This window comes from Bubalus kerabau, chromosome 3 (genome assembly GCF_029407905.1).
Source record: "Bubalus kerabau isolate K-KA32 ecotype Philippines breed swamp buffalo chromosome 3, PCC_UOA_SB_1v2, whole genome shotgun sequence".
In the NCBI taxonomy this organism is placed as follows: domain Eukaryota; kingdom Metazoa; phylum Chordata; class Mammalia; order Artiodactyla; family Bovidae; genus Bubalus; species Bubalus kerabau.
The window spans coordinates 100,468,492-100,495,163 of NC_073626.1; the positions used below are offsets into that span (position 1 = coordinate 100,468,492).

At 40.2% G+C, this 26,672-nt stretch overlaps 1 long non-coding RNA gene across 1 annotated transcript; it reads right to left on the reverse strand.

Annotated features, from left to right (window-relative positions):
- Nucleotides 1-621: 621 nt before the first annotated feature.
- On the reverse strand, nucleotides 622-25,166 carry LOC129647735 (uncharacterized). Its single transcript, XR_008712470.1, has 5 exons — nucleotides 23,612-25,166; nucleotides 13,552-13,912; nucleotides 11,574-11,613; nucleotides 2,317-2,421; nucleotides 622-1,323 (listed from the first exon to the last, which is right to left on the reverse strand). It is a non-coding gene; the product is annotated as an uncharacterized LOC129647735 (long non-coding RNA).
- Between the last annotated feature and the right edge of the window lie 1,506 nt (nucleotides 25,167-26,672).

A 26,672-nucleotide genomic window follows, 5' to 3' on the forward strand; every position in this document is an offset into this window, starting at 1 on the left:
TTTATTATAGCACTGATTATGTCTTGTCAGTCAGAAGCTCCAACTGACAGTTAAGCATCTTTGATTAATTTTTTTAATTACTTAAGAAAAGGAGTTCATTTAGCATGTCACAAAAGCAGGGAGAGTTTTTTAGTGGTGAAAATTTTGTGAAGGACTATCCTATGTGCTTGGTATTGACAAAGATAATCCAACTGCTAACAGTTTTATAGAAGAGCCAAAATCAATGCTAAATTACTCTATAGAGCATGTCATGTGTTAGTCACTCAGTCGTGTCTGACTCTGCGATGCCATGGACTGGAGCCCACCAGGCTCCTCTGTCCATGGAATTCTTCAGGCAAGAATACTGAAGTGGGAAGCCATTCCCTTCTTGAGGGATCTTCCTGACCCAGGGATTGAACCTGGCTCTCCTGCAGTTCAGGCGAATTCTTCACTGTCTGAGCCACCAGGAAAGCCCTGTAGAGCATAGAGCTCTACAGAGTATAGAGCAAGAGTAATAATGAAAACACCCAGTAGTCTTGTACGTTTATGGTAAGCTAAGAACTAATCATCTCTTTATGTGGATTATTTCTTTTAATCCTTACAGCAACCTATTTCCAACTCACAAAGAAGAAAACTAAAATTTAAGAATGGGACCTATTGTCACCTAAGGTGAATCGCCAGAATTTCAATATTTTAAAAAATAAAGGAGTCTACAGAACATAGTTTGAACACATTTATAATTAACCTCCTCCCCTTTTATCAGACAAAGCATTGACAATGTGCAAGACATACATGAGAGGTAGTTCCTCCTTTCAAGTCTAGTTATTTGGGAGGGAGCAGGAGCTGGTGAAACATATAGGTAACACATGCTGGCATTTAGAGGAATTAACTGTATTACCCACTTAAGAATTATCACTGGAACATTTTTAGCTTACTCTTGATGTCTCCTTGCTCTGCAGTTCCCTCTAAGCTTGTAAATTCACATAATTAGTGAGAAAGCACTTAAAAACATGAGTTTCAGTATTAACCCAAGCAAAATGTAATTATAGAAGTAAATCTATAATAGAAAAAAAAAAGTGTAGTTCTCTGCAATGTCCGGGAAAAGTGACTTTTGGAATTAGGAAGTATCTGCTATTAAGAAGTATTTTATTCACAAGCTCTTCTCGTCTACTTATTCATTTATTCACTCTGTAATTATAGGGAACATGCTAAATATACAGGAATTGAACCCTAATTTGAGGCAGATGATGGAAAACTGATGCTGCTGAACTGATGTTGAACAACTGTTATCACCATTCACCTGTGGGTCTCCTTCCAGAGATGTCCTTTGATGTTTAAGAACAGCTGCAAAGTAAAAAAGAAAGGAAAAAGTCAACATTGGCCACACTTACGGCTTTGTCTTTTGGCCAGAGTTCAAGGTGGATTTACAGGTAAATCTTTCACAACCAAATGCCAATTATACATCTGAATCTCACCCTCCATGGGTGTTGTCCTAATCTCTCCCAAAATACAGAGGTCACCTTGAAAAGTGCCTCAAACACACTCTAAATTACCAGGATTACTTGCTGTTTCTTTGAAAATGACTTTCATGTGAAAATGCTTCAGAAACATAAAAGTTAATCACCCCTATCATTTTCTAGCAGCAGAATAAAGAGAAAATTAAATTCTTCTTCATTCTTTCCCACAAAATGAATTAGAACCTCACTCACTCTTCTCCACGTTATACGTAGAAATGGAACACAACCCAATATTTCTCTCTCTCTCTCTAATGTTTCTCACTCTCTCTGTTTCAAAAAGGAAAGGGTAAAATACAGACTATTTTAAAACTGTCACAGTTGGTGAGAAATTCCAGGGGGAGTTCTGTTTTTATCAGAAGTATGTTGTGAAGGTCTGAAAATACAAGTTTACGAGAGGTTACGTCTCTAAGCAAATGAGATGTACCACACTGACATATTCAACAGAAACCATCGAAGTCCTCATAAGTATGTTACCCTATACATTTATCATCAGTGTTCAGCACATCCTTGATGTTTATTTTTAAAGAAAATGTCCAATCCCAACATTTCCCTTCTATTTCAAACTTTTCCATAGGCTAGCCTGAATGTAAAATGGGAACCTTGTGTTTTGCTAACTTCAGGGTGCTCAGTTTGAGTTCCATGAATAAAATATGACTCTGATCATTAAAATGTAATAAAAGTCAGTGCTTTGAAACCTTAACCTAAACAAGCTTCCTCTCTGATCCTGGAGGCGAACTTCAGCTGTTCTCTCAGCAGGGCCTTTTCTGCAGAAAGCCCGGGTCTCATACAAACCACTGGAACCTGCTAAGGCAACACGCACCGCTGAACACACAGTCAGAGCCATTGCCACAGAAGGGATCTCCCGGGGCCTCTCAGCACTTTGTCACATTCAGGCTGCCAGAGTCTTCCTATTCCCACTCTCCTCCTACAAAGAAAAAATAAATAGATAAAAGTAGGGCTCAGGTTGTAGACAGATTACATTTGTGGTTGAGTGTCCCTCACCTTGTCTCTCAGAAAATCTCTCTGCAGGAGAACAGACGAAGGTGACTTCAATCAATTTAAGAGATGGTTCAGCAAATGTTCTCCAAAATTGGCCTACAGAATTGAGAGAGAAGGCTCTCAAGTAAGAAGTGTAGAAACAGCAGTCAAACTGTGCTCTTGGAATTTCTTTTTTACTAGTGTGAATGTAACCCACACTGAAGCATGTGGGAAATAGCTGTAAACCGCTACTCCCACCAGGATTCCTGAAAAGGATGTTGAATACTCAAAGAGAGCTATCCTAAGGCCCATGTTTCTATGCTGGGGTGAAAAGGTCAATTTCAACTCATACCCCAAGATGGAAGTCACTTTTTCTGCTCGAGAGAACATAGTTCAAGATTTCCCGCCTATTTCCACATAACAAACAGAAAGTAAAACTGCCCAACTAGAGAAAAAAGAAATTTTATTAAGAAAAAGGAAATAAATGACTATTAAAACTCCCAGGTAATACATAGCTAATGTCAGATTTATTTGCAGTGCTTAATTTTATAAAGTGAATTTGGAGCAATCATGTAAAACAAATGATAACTTCCTGGTGGAGAAAAAGAAAGGGACTAAAAGTCTAAATTTAAAATCCCAAATATCGCTGTGCTGGGGTGGTATCACTGTAAAAAAAATGGTGTGTTTTGATTCTATGGAAACACTGATCGCTGTAAATTTTTACTCATAAGACATGGCCAGCTGCAGAGGGAAAAAGTAACTGGACAAACAAAAATAAGACGCATCAAGATTTCTACATTTGGTCGGGGCTTTTGAAGCTTAGAAACAATCTATGATCTAACCCTTAATATATACTTTTCTCAGTTCTGGAACTCCATTGAGTAAAATTTCTATAAATGAGATTTGATCAACAGCTTGAATACTTCAAAGAGAAGCAATCATCAGATAAGAAGGGGTTATGGTGCTGTTTGAACTTAGTACTGTCCCTTCTATATTCAGCTGACATATTTGTCTTAACCTCAGTTCTCTAGTGCATATAACCTAACTCCAAAATGCATATAACCTAACTCCAAAATGAAGGTTGTATCTGGGAGTTGTCTGTTAGTGACTGAATTTTTCTCTTTCGTGTAGGCCAGAGCTGGCCTTCAGACCACATCTAGTTCTTATTCTGGTTTCTTCCAACCTATAGGATGACAGTATAGTGATCAGTTCAACTGAAAGTGAAGTCGCTCAGTTGTGTCCAACTCTTTGCGACCCCATGGACTGTAGCCTACCAGGGTCCTCTGTCCATGGAATTTTCCAGGCAAGAATACTGGAGTGGGTTTCCATTTCCTTCTCCAGGGGATCTTCCCAACCCAGGGATCAAACCCAAGTCTCCCACATTGCGGGCAGATGCTTTACCATCTGAGCCACCAGGGAAGCCCAGCTGAAACCCACAGCATAATCCTTCTTTGCTGGGTGTGGTGACAATTCCATTAAATAGGATTATATTGAAAATGCTTGCCAACCAGTCAGCATGGAGCATGGAGGAGGGATCTGAAGATCTTTAGTTGTTGGATGGTAAGGAACTGCAGGAAGTTCCTGAAGACCAACAGAGCTGAGACACAGGGAGCAAGTGGTGATGGGGGTGATGAGTGGGAAAAGTAGTTTATGTCTCAGGGCTGAGACCATTTGGTTAAGCAATATTTTAATTGCTGTTCCACTATGCTAGTCTGTCCTGGCTGAATGCAACAGGTGGGTGGTTTATAGGTTATAGGTCAGAGCACCTAGAAAGCGAAAGTGAAAAAGTGAACATGAAGTCGCTCAGTTGTGTCCTATTCTTTGCAACCCCATGGACTGTAGCCTACCATGCTCCTCTGTCCATGGGATTTTCCAGGCAAGAGTACTGGAGTGGGTTGCCATTTCCTTCTCCAGGGGATCTTCCCGACCCAAGGATCAAACCCAGGTCTTTACCATCTGCACCACCAGGGAAGTCAAAATTGACTTTGAAAATTGAAACTCTATAGAATGAAAGTTTTAAGAGCCTAGTTTCATATGTCTGACAATTGACCTCAGCTTAAGCTCCCTTCAAAATTCCTCTGCCTCTCTTAAATCCCCTTTCCTCTATTAACTCTCTCTCATTTTTCTTCTACAGAATGCCTCAAGGCTCTCATTCTTTCATTATCTCTTCCTCTTTTTCTTATCTTATACTTTGCTCTCTCCCTCTGCTTCACCCTCCCCCACCCCACCCCCTCCCCCTCTGCCTCGCTGCTTATCACTTCTGTCCACTCCCTATAATCTTCTAGAAGTATAATGATTTTTGTAGTGTTTTTCTGTAAGTCTTTGGGGTTCACTCTATTTAAGGGCTATATATGGAAGGAAATGTTGACAAAAGGATATAAAATGAAAAATAAGTCTTATTTTCCTTGAGTGCAGAAGAAGAAACTTATTTCAAAATGTGTGCCTGTGTACTCAGTTGCTCAGTGGTGTCTGACTCTTTGTGACCCCATGGACTGTAGCCCATGAATTAAACTTCTCACCCTGCTCTCCTTGGATGCATTATCACAAGGGTGCTGTTCCTGACCTTGCCTAACCCATAAGCCAAGCTTGTTTCTATAAATTACCTGGTTGCTTGTTCAGCCAAAGTCACTTTTGGCCACTGGGCTGCTCCCTCCTCCTGTGTCATCCATCCGCATTAGTCTCAGATTTTCACAGCCTTGGACTTTCCAGGTAGCTCAAACGGTAAAGAATCTGCCTGCAGTTTGGGAGACCTGGGTTCAGTCCCTGGGTTGGGAAGATCCCCTGGAGAAGGACATAGCAACCCACTCTAATATTCCTGCCTGAAGAATTCCATGAACAAAGGAGCCTGGTGGGCTACAGTCCATGGAGTCACAAAAAGTCAGACATGACTGAGCAACTAACACTTTCACTTTTACATGGACAAACCAGAGGACAGTCATAACCCTTTCAACTAATAGCAGCCTCATTCATGCAGCTGAGTCAGTAGATTTCAAGGGGCACCGCCAAGCCTAGCAGGTGACATGCATATAAACAGCAGAGGTTTTCCAAATAAAGCAAAGGTGGATCTTTAGAATCCCCCACAGCACAGGTGCCCCATGTATACCTTGCTCTCCAGGGCCTATTGGTATTAGATTGACTCCCTGCCCTTCCCGAACCCACTCTGCTCTATTTCCCAGGATCCCAGGTCTGTTGGTTTCTGTAGGGGTTCAGCCAATGGGAGACACTGCCCATAGAGAATGTGTTTCTCCTCTTTTCTTTCCTCTCTGGACTCCTTTTCCCCTACTTTTCTGCTTTAGATAAGACTCTGAGTTGGCAACTGTTCCTCAGTTGTTTGTTCAGCCTCTTGCACCTCCTGGAAACCAGTTCCTTGAATTCAATCCCCTCTGTTTTAAATTCTCACAGTGGTTTCCATTTTTCTGGATGGACTTTGGTTGCTCCTTTGGAGCAATCATCTTTCTAAAAGACAATGTTGCTTCTGTCTAGCCCCAGCTCCTAATATCTGTACTGCACACCTGCATGTTCATGCATTTCAGCCACTACCCACACAAATCTGTGCCTTCCATTCTGCCTTTCTAGTTAAATTCCTGTTCATGCAGGAACTGTAGATCTAATTTTCTTCCACCAGAAGAAATAGAGGGGTCTAGTATGTCGGGATTCAAATCACAGAATAGGAACTGTCTCCCTAGCACTCAGCATCTGTCCCTAATCCCAGCCAAGTCATCATAAACAATAGTAAAGTGATGAAAGCTTCCCTGGAGCTCCCCAGATGGATGCCAGGGAATTAGAAAACCTTATGAGATCGTACATGGGATTTTATTTGAATGCCTACTATGTTTTATTTTCCTTAGGAGACAGTTTATTTATTTCATTGATTTCTCAGAGGGAACACAATCCTAAAACTGGTAAGAAGGTGGCTACATCAAAATTTAAAACTCTGTACATCAAAGGACACAATCAACAGACTGAAAAGGCAACCCATGCAATGGAAGAAAATATTTGCAAATTATATATCTGACAAGGAGTTAATATCCAGAATACATAAAGAAATCCTTCAACTCAATAATAACAACAACAAAACCCAACTACAAATGGGCAAAAGATTTCTGTGATATATTTCTCCAAAGAAGATATATGGTTGATCAAAAAGCACATGAAAAGATGCTCAACATCACTAATTACTGTTGCTCATTGTTCAGTCACCCACTTGTGTCCGACTCTTTGTGACCCCATGGACTGCAGCACGCTAGCCGTCCCTGCCCCTCACCATCTCCCGAAGTTTGCCCAAGCTCATGTCCATTGCATCGGTGATGCCATCAAGCCATCTGGTCCTCCAACACCCTCTTCTCCTTCCGCCATCAATCTTTCCCAGTGTCAGGGACTTTACCAATGAGTCAGCTGTTCGCATCAGATGACCAAAATATTAGAGCTTCAGCTTCAGTATCAGTCCTTCCAATAAGTATTCAGGGTTTATTTCCCTTAAGATTGACTTATCTGATCTCCTTGCTGGCCAGGGGATTTTCAGGAGTCTTCTCCAGCACCACAGTTCAAAGGCATCAATTCTTTGGCACTCTGCCTTCTTTACAGTCCATCTCTCACAATTGTACGTGACCACTGGGAAGATCAGACTTGACTATATGGATCTTTGTTGGCAGAGTAATGTCTCTGCTTTTTAACACAGTGTTGCTGCTGCTGCTGCTGCTAAGTCACTTCAGTCATGTCCGACTCTGTGCGACCCCATAGAAGGCAGCCCACCAGGCTCCCCCGTCCCTGAGATTCTCCAGGCAAGAACGCTGGAGTGGGTTGCCATTTCCTTCTCCAATGCATGAAAGTGAAAAGTGAAAGTGAAGGCGCTCAGTCGTGTCCGACCCTCAGCGACCCCATAGACGGCAGCCCACCAGGTTCCCCCGTCCATGGGATTTTCCAGGCAAGAGTACTGGAGTGGGGTGCCATTGGGGAAAAGCAAATCAAAACCATGAAATACCATTTTACCCCCATTAGGAATAGTTACTATAAAGAGAAAAACAAAAACAAAAGTACCAAGTGTTGGTGAGGATGTAGAGAAATTAGAACCCTTGTGCACTGCTGGTGGGACTGTAAAATGGAAAGGCCACTATGGAAATGCATACAGTGGTTCCTAAAAAATTTTAAATAGAATTACAAAATGTTCTAGCAATTCTACTTCTAGATATATACCCAAAAGAGTTGAAAGCAGAATCTGAAAGAGATATGTGTACACCTGTATTCATAACAGCATTAGTCACAATAGCAAAAAAGTGGAAGCAACCCAAGTGTCCATCAACAGATGAACAGATGAGCAAAATGGGGTACAAACATACCATGGAATACTATTCAGCCTTATAAAGGAAGGGAATTCTGACACAGTTATTAATACAATGAATGAATTTTAGGCAGCCCACTCCAGTATTCTTGCCTGGAGAATCCCAGGGACGGAGGAGCCTGTTGGGTGCCGTCTATGGGGTCACACAGAATTGGACACGACTGACGCGACTTAGCAGCAGCAGCAGGTTAAGTGAAATAACCAGTCATAAAAAGACAAGTACTCTATGATTCCACTTAAGTACCCAGAGTAGCCAATTCATAGAGACAGAAAGTACAATGGTGGTTGCTTGAGGCTGGGAGAGGGGAGACTGGACATTATTGTTTAATGGATGTAGATGTTCAGTTTTTCAAAGTGAAAATAGTTCTGGAGGTCAATTGCACAACAATGTGAATGTACTTAACACTACTGAACTGAACATTTGAAAATTATTAAGATGATAAATGTTAATGTGTGTTTTATCACAATTAAAAAATTTTAAACAATTTTTTAAAATGTGAAACCTACCATACACTTGAGAAACTATTTTATTTCCCAAAAAGATGAGTTAAGGAAGATTGGATTCAGGTCACATTATGTCTTTTTATCTCCATAACTTAAATAATTAATTGAGTTGGGATTTTGTTCACTTTAGTTTAGAGGTATGTAACTGACCAGAATTTCTTAGAAATAACTTTGAAGATGTGGTTTGAAGACATTGATTTGGTTTTAGATTTTAATGGACATCACATGATAAATGGACTTACTGCTGTGTAGTTAATGCCAGTAGCTCTGCCATCTGGTGAAAGAAAGCAGTGTGGTAGGATAAGAGGAATTTTGACCTGAGTCATGAAATCGGGGCATCAATCTTTGTCCCATTACTGGTGACCTAGGGCAATGCAAACAACTTCTCTGAGCCTCAGATGCTCTATCTATAAAATGGGACAAATAATATATGTTTCTTATTTCCTAGTATGTTACAAGGCTCAAGTAAGAAAATAAATGCAAATACACTTTAAAAGCTCTGAAGTGTGATCCAGAAAAGGTATTTAGTCTAATTCTCATGATCCTTGGTTATGTTCTCCTTCAATTATTGTTATGTCTCTTTTCCAAGTCAATCTGTTATTTATTAGTTTTATTGACTTATTCAGGGGTTTCCCTGGTGGCTCAGCCGTAAAGAATCCACCTGCAATGTAGGAGACGTGGGTTCAGTCCCTGGGTTAGGAAGATCCCCTGGAGGAGGGTATGGCAACTTGCTCTAGTATTCTTGCCTGGAGAATCCCATGGACTGAGGAATCTGGCAGGCTACAGTGTATAGGGTTGAAGAGTCGGACATGACTAAAGCAAATGAGCACACACACGGTTAACTTAAGCAACTTAGCACACAATGAAGAATATCATAATTAATATCAGTCTTATGCAAATTATCTTCCAATCTTTATTAATGTGCAGGCATATAATTCTCTATGGAAACTAGCTGTTGTTTACCTCTTTATATTCTGTTTTTTCCATTTAACATCATACCCCATTCTCAGGTATTAATGAGAATTATGAAAGTGTCTGTTACTGCAAACCAGGAATATGCCATAGTTTGTGGCATCATTCCTGGAGAGGCCCGAGTCTTAAAATATTGGCCAATAAACAGAAGCCTCTAGAGACAAACTGATGTACTGAATATGCCTTGCACAAAAGTGCCAAACTATAATCTGATGGAACTGAGAATGAATGGATTGTCAGCCTTTTTGGCTGAGAGAGTTCTGAGGCAATGCCCTAAGTAAAACAGAAATGATGAATGTGGTAAATGGCAGTCCTGGGAGAGAGAGAGACTTAAATTCTGTCGAGTTATTAACCAAAGCTAGATTCATCACAAGTGAAAGACCAAAGCAGGAAACCAAGCATAGGGAGACATGGGGAAGTCCCTGGTGGTCCAGTGGTTAAGAATCTGCCTTGTAATGCAGAGGCCACAGGTTCAATCCTTGGTCTAGGTGCCAGGATCCCACATGCCTCGGAGCAGCTAAGCACCGGTGCTGCAAGTACTGAAGCCCAAATGCTCCGGAGCGCCAGCAACACAACTAGAGAGTACACACTGCAACAAAAGATTCTGCATGCATGACACAAGAATATCCCACATGCCACAGCTAAGACTCCATGCAGCCAAATAAATTCATTTTTAAAAATGAGTAAGGAGATGGTAAAGTGATTCATAATTGCAGTAGCAGTCCATAAAACATGGGTTTGAGTTCCGATTCTGTCACCAACTAATGTCACTGACTTATCATTGGGAAGGGCAACTTAACCTCTACAAGTCTCCATTGTCCCTTCTACAAGAGAGAATAGTAGTATCTAACTCATAGGATTGCTTGGAAATTGAATGAGATAATGCATGTAAAGCACTTCACACATGCTCAGAAATTGCAGATGTTAAGAGTAAATTTGGCAATCCATTTCTATATCTTAAATACTCACAGTGTGAAGGCTAAATGAACTCTCTGTGCAGTGCTCAAGGCATACCAGTCTTGTAGGAGTCAGGCATCCCTAACTGGAGGTGCCAACTCAGTCCCTTTTGAAGGATGTTAAATTTAAAAGGCAGCACTTTTGTTGCATTCAGTGACAAGATGGCACCCGTGCCTCCTACCGTAAACCCTTAGCTGACGCCTGAGTACAGGGTACAGTATTTACTATTTACAAATGTCTGATCATCCAACATTAGTGATGCAGTGTGGTGGCCAGCCCTCCCTCAAATCTCAGGTACTTGAAATTCATCCTTCATTAGACAGCAGTATCTGTTGGCAAAGAAAAAATATTGAAGTCCACTTCTAAACATTAAAAATTCTGGATGAATAGAAAGGATTTCTTAAGCTGCTAATGAGAAGTAGGTTTATCCAAGTGTGAAAGCAAATCCTGTGATCCGAGGAAGGCAAGGGGCGTGAAAGCAGCAGGCAATCCACAGTTAGTAAATTCCCAGGGTCTGAAACTGCTCGACAAGCCACAACACCCAGCAGCTTCAAAAATGTGGGGTTTTGGGTTTTTTTTCCCTTAAGGTTGACCCAGGAGCAACAATTGGCTCATTTGGCAGAAAAGCTGCACTTTCCAACATGCAGAAAACATCAACGCATTGATGTAGAGAAGGAGGCTTGTGCAGTTTCCCTGTGTTCAATATTTGACTTTTCCAGGCATATACTATGCCCCAACAAGTCCATTCCTAGGTGTATGCTCAACAGACAGTCACCTGTATGTGCACCAAAAGCATGTACAAGACAGCGACAGCAGCTTCATTCGTAACAGCTCCAAAGCAGAAACAACCCAAGGGTCCAATTTATTTATGGATCAATAAATTGTGGTATATTCATATAAATGAATGATAATCAGCAATGAAAATGAATAAACTACTGCTGCACAAAACAATATGAATGAACTCACAAACATAAAGTCCAGAAGCCAGATAGAAAAGAATATGTACCTGATGACTGCTGTTTTAAAAAGCTCAAAATCAAGCTGGCCTAATCTATGATGCGGAAGATTTTGAGAGGTGATCACCTTTGTGGATAAGGAAGGTGTCAGTGAGTGCCCACTGGAAAGTGCCCACTGGGGCTTCTGGGATTTTGGTAATGTTCTATTTATTGGCTATGAGGTAGTTATGTGAATGTGTTAACTATGTACTAATTCATCAAACTGTCACTTTGACTTGTTCAGTTTTCTATATGCACACATACTTCAATTTTAAAATTTCATTAAAATAAATTTTTACTAAAATGACTAATACAAAAAAATGGAGAAATTACCTTATTGTATCAGAGTGATGGACAATTTGATCGAAGTTCCCTGTAAGGAAACCAAGAGACACTCAGTAAAGATGCTATGTGTGCGGTCATCATTAAGTTAAACTTCTGTCTTTTGTCCAAATAACCTGCTCTGACACTTTAATCTAATAGTCCATTATTACCTTCTTCAAGTTACAGTATTTTTATTTATTTGGTTTAACAAGTTCTATATATTCATTATTGCTATGAAAAATATGCCTTCTCTGTATTAAATGATCTCTTTCAAGCCTCAAGGGGTATCCCACCCATCCTAGTATGCCAGAAGTTAATCAATAAGTATACATTCATATTTTATAATTTTGTCAGTGCATTTTGTATAGTCTCTCCATACTCATATTTCCAGATTCAATGCTTGTAGCTTTATTCTCTGTGGGTAGACCCTCAGATTTGGACTTTGGCTTCCCGAGCATTTTAGCAGCCTTCTTTGAACCTGGTCTGTGTTCATGAAGTCTTTCCTAGTTTCATTGTCCATGATCCTAAGGAGCGGGGTGAGCTCTACATTGCCTGAACACCCTTCTCTCGCATGCCCAGCTTCCTGAGCCTTTTGGGCAGCTTTCAGGAATATAAAAATTACCAGCCTGGCTAACCTGCATCAAAGCTGTTAGCTCACCTTTTGTATAGTTATTGAGAAATACATTATTTGTATTTGCCACACTGCAGCTCATCTGTCTGCCTCATTCTCAGAACACTCACAGAGCCTTGCATTTGCTTTTTGAAATAAATCCACTAGAGCAGCGATCCCCAACCTTTCTGGCACCAGAGATCGATTTCATGGCAGAAAGTTTTTCCATGCACTGGGGTAGGAGGGATGGTTTCAGGATGATGCAAGAGCATTACATTTATTGTGCACTTTATTTCTAATCTAATGCTGCTGCTGATCTGACAGAAAGTACTGGTCCACGGCCTGGAGTTTGGGGACTCCTGCACTACAGAGTCTCGAGTTTCTTGATTTTCTTTGTAAATTGACATCAGTGTGTATTCTTGCCTCTAAAACAGTTATAAGGAATTAAAAATATATAAGCTCAGCATCAAGTCTACATTTAGCCTTGCTGATTGAAAAAAGTACTTATGTAATTTTTAGTTGACATTTCCTGGCATTAGTCTGGTTTCTTATCCTTGGTAACACATTTTCCAAAGTGAAAGTGTTAGTCGCTCAGTCGTGTCCAACTCTTTGGGACCCCATGGACTGTAGCCCACCAGGCTCCTCTCCCCATGAGATTCTCCAGGCAAGAATACTGGAGTGGGTAGCCATTCCCTTCTCCAGGGAATCTTCCCAACCCAGGGATTGAACCTAGGTCTCTTGCATTGCAGGCATATTCTCTATGTCTGAGCCACCAAGGAAGCCCACATTTCCCCAAAGTCTATATTAATAGTTTTTGGTTTTTTTCTAAGATTTTAACATGAAACCTAATCTATGACCATTGGAAAATCCAATACATATATGTGGTAGTCGACACTTATCTGAATAATGACAACAAGTAACATCAGGAGCTTGTAATCAGAGTTGAGGACGCTGATCAGTGATTACATGCTTTTCTCTCTTTTAATCTCTTCAGATATCCCAGTGGGTGAGTACTGTCACCATTCCAAGTTTAACAAACAGGCTGAGGTCACCTCTCTCTCATTGGCAGAGCCTTGCTCTGAATTCAGGTGTGATTGTTGCTGTCTGCACCACTGACACATCACTACTCCCCCTTGAATGTAACTTCCTTCAGTAGTCTAACTGAATACATCACCTTCTGTGAAATATTGTGAACCTTAATTATCCTATATTAAAATTAAAACACCACAATGCATTTCAAAGCGAAATTTAAGTTATTTTTGGATGAAGAAAGTTCTTAAATTATCCGCTGCCATTAGCATTAGTAATCAAGGTTTGAGTGCAAACAGAAACAATTTAAAGAAATTGTTGGTTGAATTGGTTGGAAAAAATACATACCTCAAAGTTTTCGTGCAAAGGAACAGAAAAGAACCTCCCTTCTTGTCTGACTTCATTGTTGCAGGTGACTGTGATCCTGTTGCTCTGAAGATATCAGTTCAGTTCAGTTCAGTTGAGTCACTCAGTCGTGTCCAACTCTTTGCGACCTCATGAATTGCAGCACACCAGGCCTCCCTGTCCATCACCAACTCCCGGAGTTCTCTCAGACTCACATCCATAGAGTCAGTGATGCCAGCCAGCCATCTCATCCTCTGTCGTCCCCTTCTCCTCCTGCCCCAATCCCTCCCAGCATCAGAGTCTTTTCCAATGAGTCAACTCTTCGCATGAGGTGGCCAAAGTACTGGAGTTTCAGGAAACAAATCTATAGGCAAGAGGATTAGGTATCTTTAATTTTCTTTGTTACTTAACTTTTTTTCTCTTATTCTTTATTCTCAAGTAAGGAGACAATTCATGAGGTTGCAAAGAATTGGACATGACTGAAACAACTGAGCATACAAGGAGATGATGGGATTATTGTGCCAGGCACATTTTTCATGTTAATAGTATGGATCATACTTTGATATTAAAAATTATGACAAATACTCAGATCCACTTCCAGCAGTCTCAAGAAAGCAGTGCTTAAACTTCCAGAGAAAAAGAGATGCCAAGGGGTCACTGAGGGCATTATACTAATGTATACAAACACAGGTAAACTAAGCCCACTGCACTGGAAGATCTGAACTTCACAGGTAAGATAAGTGAGGTCACTATGAAAATGTCCAAGTAAGATTGCTCCTTGAAAACAGGCTCAAAGGAGGACAAGCAAATTTTAAACAGCTGAGTTTGAGGTAAGCTTCAAGAAGAGGTCTGATGGTGATGCTAGACAGAAGTGAACTGGCATGAATTCATTTTAGAAGAAATATTTTTATAGTCTACATCATGAGCCTGTAACAGAATCAAGGAAAATGCTTCAAAATTAATTACACATCTATCAAAAAATGAGAGGAGCTAGTATACAAAGGCCAAGAAAATTCTCGTTCACTGAGTATGTTCATGCGAAAGCTCTGAGGTCACGTCATACCCAGTGCAAATCTCAGATTATTTTTGAGAACTGAGCAATGCAGAAAGAGGGCTGATGGGATCTGAAAGATTTATTCATTGCATTGACACTGCATGAGCATGCTCAGCTGTGTCTGACTCTTTGTGACCCGATGGACTGTAGCCCGCCAGGGTCCTCTGTCCATGGGATTCTCCAGGCAAGAATACTGGAGTGGATTGCCATTCCCTTCTCAAGGGGACCTTCCCAAACCAGGGACTGAACCTGCATCTCTTGCTTCTCCTGCACTGGCAGGTGGATTCTTTACCTCTAACACTACCTGCAAATCCCAGGTATAAGCCAATTTCACCCAGGGAGTTTTCCAAGAACTACCTCTTTGGAAATGGTACTAAAATATTCACCAGGATTAAGCTTTTCCAAGAAGAAAAAAAATAATACAACCCCAACTTTCCCCACTAAATCTGCCTTATCTATGCTAACTGCAATGGTACAGCTTGGAAGGAAGGAGGGAAGGAAAGAGGAGAGGAAGGAGGGAATTACAATTCTTCCTTCTTTGTCCAAAAGACAAGGATGATGTTCATGATGAGGCTAGGGGCATAGTATCTAAAATATCCCCACCGCTGCCCCACTGTATCCTCTTTCTCTGCTGTATTTTTCTTCACAGTGCTCATCACTGGACATTAGTGTCTATCACTTGGCTATTTGCAGGTTGAGTACTGTCTCCATGGCAGTGTAAGCCAGAGGCAGCATGTGTCATCTCACTGCAGCTGTCTTTCACTCCCAGAAAGGTGTCTAGGAAAGTAGGCACTCAATATATATTTGTGGAATAACAAATGGGTTAATGGATCCATTATTAGCTAATTAATCTGTGATGGGTATCAGAATATCTTCCTTTTTCAAAATATTAATATCTGGGCTTCCAATTCCCCATCAGGTATAGAATCCATCAGGTATAGGATGCTGACATTGCTCCCCCAAGCCTAAGCCCAGCTTAGGGCCACTGTCTTAAGAACATACACACAAAAAATTTCACTTATGCAGAGAAATTCAAGGTAAAAAGAGAAAATAGTCTCTGATAGAAAGTGAGAAGATAGAACAGGCAATTCAAAAAGATGAAAAGAAATAGGAAAAATACAGCCTCTGCAGTAATTGAAAAAATAGCTTAAAGATTGATGAGAGACTAGTTTTTTAGAATCTTTGCCATTTCAATGCAAGAAAAAACTTCATTTTTTGAAAGTGTACAGTGAAAGCACTTTTATATGTGGTTAGTGAAGTGTCAAGGTTTAGACAGTTTCACTCTGTGTAGTCTTACTGTGAGTAGGCTGCGAATTAGGATGTCTATCTTGCCAGAAAGGTAAGCCCAAGGTAGATCCAACACAGGGGAGATAGGAAATTGCACTAGAAAGACTAATTCTTTAGTTCCCCTAGATCACTACAGATGTTTAAAGATGTTGAACTCTCAGAGAAATCAATACCCAAGGACTGCCCCACTACTCTTCAACTGACGTTAGGAAGTGCAGCATCTTCTATGGACTTCCAGAGAAGGAGAAATTAAAAGAACGTTATTTTCTTGAAGAGTCAAACTTAAGAAGATCACATTGTCTAAAGCAAAGAAAACAATAGTGTAAGTATCTAGTTCTTGCTAAGCCAAAACCTGTCAGAACTGAATCATTATCTAGTAACACAGTGAAGAAAAGAGTAAGAAAGGAAATGCCTCACTGAGCTGCATGCCAGGCATGGTGCTAGAGACTCTACATGTTAGTCCTCTCCCTGTGTGCTTCTTTCTCCCTTGGGAGCCAGGAGCTTTGCTTGCCAAGGTGTAATAGACATTTATTAATCTATACTGGAGGAGATCTGAGCAATCTGGTGTTTGGGTTTTTGTTTTTGTTTTTATGGCTGCGTTTTGGTCTTTGTTGCAGCACATGGGCTTTACTCTAGTTATGGTGTGCAGGCTTAGTTGCTCCAAAGAGTGTGGGATCTTAGTTCCCCAATCAGGGACTGAAACTGAGTCCCCTGCATTGGAAGGCAAATTGTTAACCACTGGATTACCAGGGAAGTGCCCAGGAGTTTGCTATTAATATAAGAATAGTCTTTAAATGCACTTTTTGTTTGTTTAGAGTGTATGTAGGTTAGCTAGATAATGGGTCAAAGCCAAATAGAATTTTTGTATTTCAGTAATCATTTTCCTAGAGTGATTTCAAATAAGTAGGTAGAACTATATTCTCTATTCTATACATTAAAAAAAAAAATCAACAGCAGTTTTCATAATGTCTCAACCAAATGTCTTCCTCTGAAGAATATTTACAAAGAAAATGTAAATTCTGAACACAGCTATTTTGGTGACGTAAAAGTCAAATTGTTGAGTCTACAGAGCTCATTGGTAACAATTTTGGCAGGGGTGGTGGTGGCTCAGTTGTGTGAAGTGAGAACCTTTATCCCTAGACCGTGTGTGTGTGTGTGTGTGTGTGTGTGTGTGTGTATGTATGTGTGTGTGTGTGTGCTCACACACACATGTGTATGTGTGCGTGTGTGTGTTCAGTTGCTCAGTCATGTCTGACTCTTTTTGACCCCATGGACTATCCCACCAGGCTCCCCTGTCCATAGAATATTCCAGGCAAGAATACTGGAATTGGTTACCATTTCCTACTCCAGGGGATCATCCTGACCTAGGGATCAAACCCATGACTCCTGCATTGTAGGTAGATTCTTTACCACTGAGCCACCTGAGAAGCCCATCCTTCAACATATTGCCACCAATTTCTATTGGTCCCCAAAAGGAACCACCATAGAGGGTAAGAAAAAGTTACTCCTTTTCAATTTCCAACCTTGTCATTGAGCAGTAAACCATGATTCTTCTACTTTCTACCACTTCCTCTCAAACAAATGTAATTTCCAGAATTTCTAAACATGGATGGAGAACATAATACTAACTAAAACTTAGAAATTTTACTGAGAGAAATTCAAAATCTTTCCCATGAAAAGGCCTCATCCCTGTTTCTTTCCTTCTTACCTTTCCTTACAGGTAACAGAGCGCTCCCCTATGTGTCTTAAGAGATACAAACCTTCATTTTTGCTCTCAAATCCAGAGGCACTACAGATCCAGAATCAATTGTTTCTGGATCTGATTCTCTCTTGATTCTTATCCTCCTAGACATAAAATTGCTGCCTGAGCTCCAAGTATCATACCCTCATTTTACATTGCCAGACACAGACTGGAAGGTGGAGCAGTGATTTCTCTCATATTCACAGGAAGACTGTATAATTTATCACTTGAATTAGAATTTTTTAAAATAAAGGAAGGTACTGTTAGGAATTTTACCAGGACAATACACATAAACCAGTACGATCTCAGGAAAAATGAGATATGTGCTTGCCGTACTTAGAGACAAAAGCATTTCCCAGAAGCTCTGGATATTTGGAAGGGACTCCCCTTCCCCGAGCACACTGCCACCCATAGAGGCTTCCGTTAGCCGGGAAGAAGGTGGCTTAGCTATTGAGGAGGCAACAAAACGTTGTTGTTGTTCAGTTGCCAAGTCGTGTCCAACTCTTCACGACCCCCTGGACTGCAGCACGCCAAGCTTTCCTGTCCCTTACCATCTCCTGGAGTTTGCACAAGTTCATTTCCATTGAATCAGTGATGCCATCAAACCATCTCATCCTCTTTTCCCTCTTCTCCTTTTGCCTTCAATCTTTCCCAGCACCAGGGTCTTTTCCAGCGAGTTGACTCTTCGCATCAGGTGGCCAAAGTATTAGAGTTTCAGCTTCAGCATCAGTCCTTCCAAAGAGTAGTCAGGGTTGATTTCCTTTAAGATTGACTAGTTTGATCTCCTTGCTGTCCAAGGGACTCTCAAGAGTCTTCTCCAGCATCACAGTTTGAAAGCATCTATTCTTTGGTGCTCTGCCTTCTTTATTGTCCTGCTCTCATGTCCGTACATGACGACTGGAAACACCATAGCCTTGACTATATAGACCTTTGTCAGCAAAGTGATGTACCTGCCATTAATCCAGGTCCATGACAGTAAACCTAAATATCCTCTTAAAGTCTTAGAAATGGAGAAGGAAAACTGCTTTTCTGAGAACATACCTACAGGAGGAGGAAGAGCTGTCATGGTAGTAACCATCCTTCCTCTAGACTTAAATCCTCACAAATCCCAATATTAGACACAAAACTCTCTACTGCCCATTTGAGTCAGTATTCTCAAAGTGCATAGAGCAGTGCCCTATGCATGGAATGAGCCCACAGTCAGTCTTTCAGTGAGTAGGCATTCCATAGCTCAAAGCAGGAGCATCCACCTACAGGCAAGGATGCTGATGTTGGGAGACATATTTCAGCCTGAATGTCGGGTTGAATGGCATTTATACTCTCAAAGTTGAGAATTCTAGAATAAATGCCTGAGACTTTATTCTAGTTTCACTCTCCAAGTCATAACAATGAAGTATTGCCTCTTATATAATCTCTAAGCATCACATTTAAAAAATCATTTGATGTACCTTCAAACAAAAATGCCTCAAAGTCCTAAAAGTTTATTCAGAAGGTTGGTAAGTAGTCAAAACAGATGTGCAATAAAAATCTTTGTCATCCTTTTTTGACAGTATCTGAGTCACCTGAAAACATAAAATCAACATTCTGTTCCAAGACTTTCTTTCTCATGGTGGGAATACATATGTACTGTGCCTTATAAACTGTAAATGTTGAGTTAAATATGTTCTCAGCCAAAGGGGAAACACACACCTGTCAGACTTTGATTTTATAAAGTATGATGGCCAAGGTCCAAAAGCCAAGGATTTGACATTTGGCATGAAAAAATTATTTCTATTATTAAATCTTCATTTCTATCTGGAGTAATTGACAGTGGGGTAAAGAAAAATTTTTTACATTTGCCCAAGTCTGATGCCTATCTTAAGTTGCTGCACCAAATGGTCTTATGAAGTTGGTTGAGGATGCATGTGCTTCAGTGTCAGGTTTTAGGGGATGATGTTGGGTCACTCAAGGAGAATTAGACCCAATCTTCCCACTTCCAGAAGCATCTTTCCCACATCTCTGAGGACAGGAAATTAACCTATATGTCAATTGCTGATGTTCTCAGCTTGTGAAATATTGAAAACCTCTAATTAAGTAGAAGGTAATGGAAATCAGACCAGATTCTTGGATTTTAGCATAATTATATCCCATTATAATTATAAGCAGTGACAGATTTTATTTTATTTTCTTGGGCTTCAATCACTGTGGATGGTAACCACACCCATGAAACTCAAAGATGCTTGCTCCTTGGAAGGAAAGCTATGACAAACCTAGAGAGTGTATTAAAAAGCCAAGACATCACTATGCCAACAAATGTCCATATAGTCAAAGCTATGGTTTTTCCATATGGTAGTCATGTGTGGATGTGAGAGTTGGACCATAAAGAAAACTGAGCATTGAAGGATTGATGCTTTCAAATCGTGGTGCTGGAAAAGACTCTTGAGAGTCCTCCGAACTGCAAGGAGATCAAACCAGTCAATCCAAAATGAAATCAACCCTGAATATTCATTGGAAGGACAGATGCTGAAGCTAAAGCTCCAATACGTTGGCCACCTGATATGAAGAGCTGACTCATTGCAAAAGACCCTGATGTTGGGAAAGATTGAAGGCAACAGGAAAAGAGGGCAGCAGAGGATGAGATGGTTAAATAGTATCACAGACATGAACTTGAGAAAACTCCAAAAGACGGTGAAGGACAAAGGGGCCTGGCATGCCGCAATCCACGGGGACTCAAAGAGTCAGACACTACTTAGCGACTGAACAACAACAAATCCCATTATTCTAAGTTTTTAGAATGTGTTAGGAAAGCACCTCCCTTTCCATGAATGTATAACATGCCCAAGAAATAGAGAGACCCAGCTGTATTTTTAGACTTTGGATCCTGTGACCATTTATCGAGGAGGATTGGTACTCTTACAAATGTTCTTCCCAAATGATACTGTATGTACTGTAATCAATCTAGTCTATTTGTAACCAAATCTTTAGTGTTTCATTATTATTATTATGGCCCACATTGAATTGTTCAAAAACAAACCAAAAAATCAACTTAAAAATTAAAAAATTTTTAAATTCTATTCCCCATGTAATGAATGAATAAGGGCAATTCTGACTCTTAAGTAATCCCCTTTATGGTGGACTTTTTTCATTTAGCGAAAAAGAAATAATGACATAAGTAAAGATATTAGAAAAGTGCTTTGCATAAAAAGTTATTTCTGGATTTAAATCATTGCCATTAAGGGGTGAAAAAGGCAGTTTTGTACCTGTCTGATAAAAGGAATTCCATTCAGTACCTTGCAAAGTGAACTTGTCACAGTCTCCAGCTATGGTCTCAGAGTGAACCCTAAATTCACTATATCTTCCGCAAAGATCGTGTATCAACATGCCATCTTAAGAAAGGCACAGAAGTAAAAAGCAATCTTAGGATCCTGTCCAGGCATATGAAAAGGTTGACAAACAGTCAAACTTGCAGGTAAAATATTTCTTCTTCAATAAAGGTCTCAAAAAGCCACAGGAACATGTTCTGCTTTTGAACATGTTCTGCTTTTAAACATGCGCCATTCATCTAGCCTACAATTGTATATTGCTTGGCAAACAGGCATATTATTTTAGTCTGAGGACCAACCTCATCAACTATGGCTGATTTGCCTCAAGCTTCCCAGACAGTAGTTAGCTCAATGGGGTTCTCGGTAAAGGCATGCCTAACTCAGAATAGCCCCTGGAGAGAAAGGGATTAGAAAATAACACAATTCTAATAACTGGGTTTTTGTTCCTGAACTGTCTCTGCACTCTTATATTAAAAACAAAACCCCCAAATCAGTCCAGCTGTTCTCAGTACTCAAGTTCACGCTGTCCTCTTCTGAATAGAAATCATCCTCTCTATAGGATTAAAGCCTGAAATAGACTGCTGTGGCTTGAGCCGGCAGTGCCAAAAGTTAATATAAGACCTTCACAGTCAAGTCACTGTTCAAACTCATGGTGCTGAAACAGTTCCCCTGCTTTTTTGTGAACTTCCATTCCAGAATTGGAGTTCTCTTTTCACCTCTGCATTATGTAGTGACTTTAAAAATATGCTCAACTTTTAAGAATTAAATGAAATTAATTAGCACAGAAATAAGATTGTAAGACAAGAATAGCTATTCTTGGTTGTAAATTAGGAGTAGTATTTATACTTTTATTTTTCAAGGATTCCTAGAAGTCTTCAATGTGTACTTTATTTGCATGAAGAAAAACAGATGCTTAGAAAACTAATAGTCACAATAGTTATATTGTTGATCTATCCCTTTTTTTAAGATTTATGTGTTTATTTTGGCTGCGCCGGGTCTTTGTCACTGTGAGTGGGTTTTCTCTAGTTACAGTGAGTGGGGGCTCCTCTCTAGTTGTGCTGCATGGGCTTCTCGTTGTGGTGGCTTCTCTCGCTGCAGAGCACGGGCTCTAGGCTTGAGGGCTTCAGTAGCTGCAGCATGCAGGCTCAGTAATTGCGGCACACGGACTTAGTCGCTCTGCAGCACGTGGCATCTTCCTGGACCAGGGATCAAACCCAGGACCCCTGCATTGGCAGGCAGATTCTTAAACACTGAACCACCAGGGAAGCCCTTGATATATTCTTATTCTAAAATAAAGCTTCTGGACTTTTATAAATGCAAATTTTATGCAGTTCCCTTCAATAAGTTTATTTTTACTCAACTTCTTATTTCATTTTATTCATTTCTTTAGGATTCCTAGATTTCTTTCATTTTAAGTTCGAAAGAACTGTCTCCTTGGTCCTGTTGAACAGACCTTTTAGACTTCACTTGAATACCAAGAGATTACACATACTGTGTTGCAATATATAAATACCTTCCAAGCATCTGCATATTGCTCCTTCACAGAGACATGTCCTAGGGTAGGCAAATTGTGTATCTATGGATTGTGTGTGGCTGTAACTGTGAGAGCTTAAGTGAAAAAGTATATAGGATCTAGTCTCTTAACTGAAAGAGTTTTATTTATTTATTATTTGTTCAAATGTTCCAAAAACCCATCAGCTGAAACCCCAGAGTCCCGACTGATAAGGTATGGAAGAGATGTTCTAGATCTGGGAGATTCTGAGGGCAGGGTTTATCAGCTTTCTGACTCTTCTAAAATATAACTTTAATAGTGTTCCAGTAGAATACTCGATTTTTGAGGAAGCCTGCATACCAATGAGCCTGCCAGGTTGGTTAGCTGTAGAATGCACTTCCAGGTGGATCATTTAACCATGCCCTCTGCTGCACTGCAAGAGCCCCTTTTAAGTGCAGTTTCCACATTAATTTAAAATTATTCACATGCACATCCATCACTCCAGACAGGAAGGCAGAATATGTGCTTCTCGTTCCTCTCCAGTCCCTACCAGAGTGCTTAGTGTCTAGTTGATGTTTATTCAATATTTATTCAATGATTCACTTAACAGTGTATTGATTATTTGAACTTTCAGATGAATAAAGCTGTAAGAAGGAAATGCTGTTGTGAGAAAGCCTGTGTGCTGACAGGTCAAGAGGCATCATGACGCTTCAGTCGCCTCCTCTGTCTAATCCTGCTCCCCTTTCTCTTCCTTTCATGGATGTTGATCCCTAATTAACGTCAAACATCCCAAAGTCTGTTTCAGCATCTCCCCCCGGAGAATCCAACCCATGATGAACTGGAATACAATATAAGACAGAGCAAGACAAATACTTCAAGGCAAAACACATCGATGGCCTCTACACAGATGGCACACTCCCAAAGAGGCCTTTACTGAACCCTGTTCTTAAAGTGGGCTTCGCAGGTGACCCTAGTGGTAAAGAACCCGCCTGCCAATGCAGGAGACAGAGGTTTGATCCCTACGTTGAGAGGATCCCCTGGAAGAGGGCATGGCAACTGACTCCAGTATTCTTGTTTTGGACAGAGGAGCCCAGCAGGCTACAGTCCATACCAGTGCAGAGTCAGACACAGCTGAAGCAACTACCCCCACACATACATCCTTAAAGAAGGTCCACTCAATTACTCACACCCATTGCACTCCTCTTCATTCCCTGGTGCTTTCGTGGTTTCCTTCATAACAGTATCTCTTCCTGGATTCCTCACTGTCTTCCTGTGCCGGAAGGTAAATTCCATAAAGTGAAGACTGACTTGTTCCTTGCTGTTTGCCCAGCCCTGAAAGTGCTGCCTGCAATACAGTAGGCATTCGATAAATATTTATTGAATGAATAAACCACTGGTAGAATTATTATTTTAGAAACATAGAGGAAAAACCTAGAAGCCAAGTTCTCTATATTGAAATTTTAATAAGAGTTTCTTCCTATGGTTAAATTTAAAAACAAAAAAAGAATCACTGAATGTACCGAATAGCCTCAGCAGTTAATTGGATTCAGCAGCTCTAACTCTAAGCTTTTGTGCAATCATGGGAATAATTACTAATTCATAAATCCTAAACAAATAAAAATCTGAGGCAGGCCTAAGAGGATTTTCATCCACCATCCCCCAACTATTGTATTTTGGTTTCCATGTAACCTCTCTCTGTTTTGTTTTGTTTAGAGAAAACTCCAAGGGTATTTGTTTCAGGAAGACCTCATTCTCTCATAGGCTAAACAGGGAGATCACAATAGAGGAAAAAGCAATGGCCAGGGAGAGAAGGGCTGAACATTATTCGACACAAGTTCAGCCTATTCATTAATTTACTTTAAAACTGGGTATTTAAAAGAATGTATTGAAGTCACCCAGGAATTCCCACTGAAATGGTCTGTAAGAAGGATCTGTCCCACGGCAGTGTGAGGGTATGGTGTATCCTTTCAAGATTGATTTCGCTTATTTGGTTAGCAAATATTTATTAAGTGCCCTTTATATACCATGGACTCTTTTAAATGTTGAAGATGTAGCAATAAACCAAATAGCTTCCCCAAAAGTGTGTATGAATGTTCCTATGATCTGAAAATAATGCTGGACTCCTTACCTCAGCTGGTGAATAGGCTAGTGGGAAAGATAGATAATAGACAGGTAAAACAGATAAGCAAACCAAATGAATATTGCTTGTGAAAACCCCTTAAAAGAAAAAAGAGTGCTATCCATAATAAATAGGGGCCAGGTGGGGTTATTGTTGAGCTAGGATGATCCCCTTCCCTAAGGAGGTATCATTTAGGCTGAGATCTAAGGACAAGAAGGAACCTCACCTGCAGTGAGCTGGTGGATGGTTGATTCCTTGCAAAGACAAAAGAATGAGCAAAGATTATGAAGCAGAAATGAACTTGGTGGTTTGAGCAGGGAAGGGATTAATTAGGAGGGGGCATTCACCTAGGTTGTAAAATTCAAGGGAGTGCCAAAAAACTCAAAAAGTAATATTTTAATGCAAAATTTACAAAATTCAAGTAAAAATAAATCCATCTGTGATAACAAAATATCAATCTTTCAAAGAAAGATGTGTAGTATTATTGACTTTTCCTTTGGTCTCAAGCTCCAGTACAGCTTAGCATAACACCAACACTGATCCTGTCTTTAAATTTTTTATGTTTTGTGAGTCATTCACCTCACACTGGCCCCAGCCCTGGGAGTGAGAAACAAGCAGGACAGAGTGACTTGAGTGTGGTAAGTAATAAGAGAGGGAAGCAGGGGCAATTCAGGTTGTGGTAGAAGTATGAATTTTATTCCTGGGGTCACAGGAAGTTGTTTAAGTGATTTAAGCAAAGGTGTGTTAAACTCTGTTGGCATTTTTAAAAGATCATTCACGCTATGAGTACCTGAGTAGAAATGGGGTGTCTAGGGAGAAGCTTAGATGAGGTTTGCCCTAGATTGGTGGTAGTGGTGGAAATATGTTTTGGAGATATAACAAGGCTTACTGATGAGATAAATCAGAAAGAATGAGGGAAAAGGAAGAGCCTTATGTCAAGTACACAACTGGAAATATGATTTTAGGTGTGAGAGGAGGGATCTGAAGTAGAGTTACAAATTTGAGACACACCAACATAGAGATGATTTTCAAAGCTTTGGAAATAGGTCAAACCACCTAGGAGAGAGCTTAGAACACAGCTTGTCAATCGTCACCGCTCATTAGAATTGGTATTTATCATTTCACATTTCACCTTTAAACTGCTTCACACTTGCTGTTTCCCACTCGAAAATCTAACCCTTTGTAACAGTATACTTTCGCTTTGCTTGCTCCCTCGTCTTTTGTGCCACTGTTGTCCCATCTTTTACATTAATCATAAACTCCACCTTAAAATGTTATCATTTTTGTTCTCAAGGGTCAGATGTCCTTAGAAGGGAAAACCCATATTCTTTTATATTTACACATTTACTATGTTCTGTGCTTCTCACTCCTTTCTGTAGATCCAAGTTTCCACATAGTTTCATTTCTCTTCAATCTGAAGCATTTAGCCTTTTTTTCTTTTTTGATACAGTTTTGCTGGCTACATATTCTCTCATCTTTCATTTATCTGAAAAACTCTTTATTCCACCTTCATTTTTAAAAAAAAATCAGTATATATGAAATACAGAGCAGAGACATTTGCTTTTTCTCTGACTTTCATGTTGTTTGGTCTCCATCGTCTTGGTTTTTTTTTTTTTTTTTTTTAAACTTTACATAATTGTATTAGTTTTGCCAAATATCAAAATGAATCCGCCACAGGTATTGTCATTGTTTGGGGGCTTCCCTGTGGCTCAGACTGTAAAGAATTCACCTGCAATGCAGGAGACACGGGTTACATCCCTAGGTCGGGAAGATCCCCTGGAGGAAGGCAAAGCAACCCACTCCAGTATTCTTGCCTGGAGCTTCTCAGGGACAGAGGAGCCTGGCGGGCTACAGTCCATGGGGGGGTCACAAAGAGTCGGACAAGACTGAGCTACTTTCACTCCATTGGTTTTGACAGGGAGTCCAGTCACCATTCATATCATCATTCTCCTCTGTAATGTGAACGTCTTTCTCTGGCTCCTTTCAGGATTATCTCTTTATCTTTGGATTTCAGCAGCTTGATCGTCATGTGCCTAAGTGTGGTTTGCTTTGTGTTTATTCTGCTGGGGACCACTGAGTTTCTTGAATATTTTTAAAAATCAAATTTGTGGAATTGAGACCAATACTTC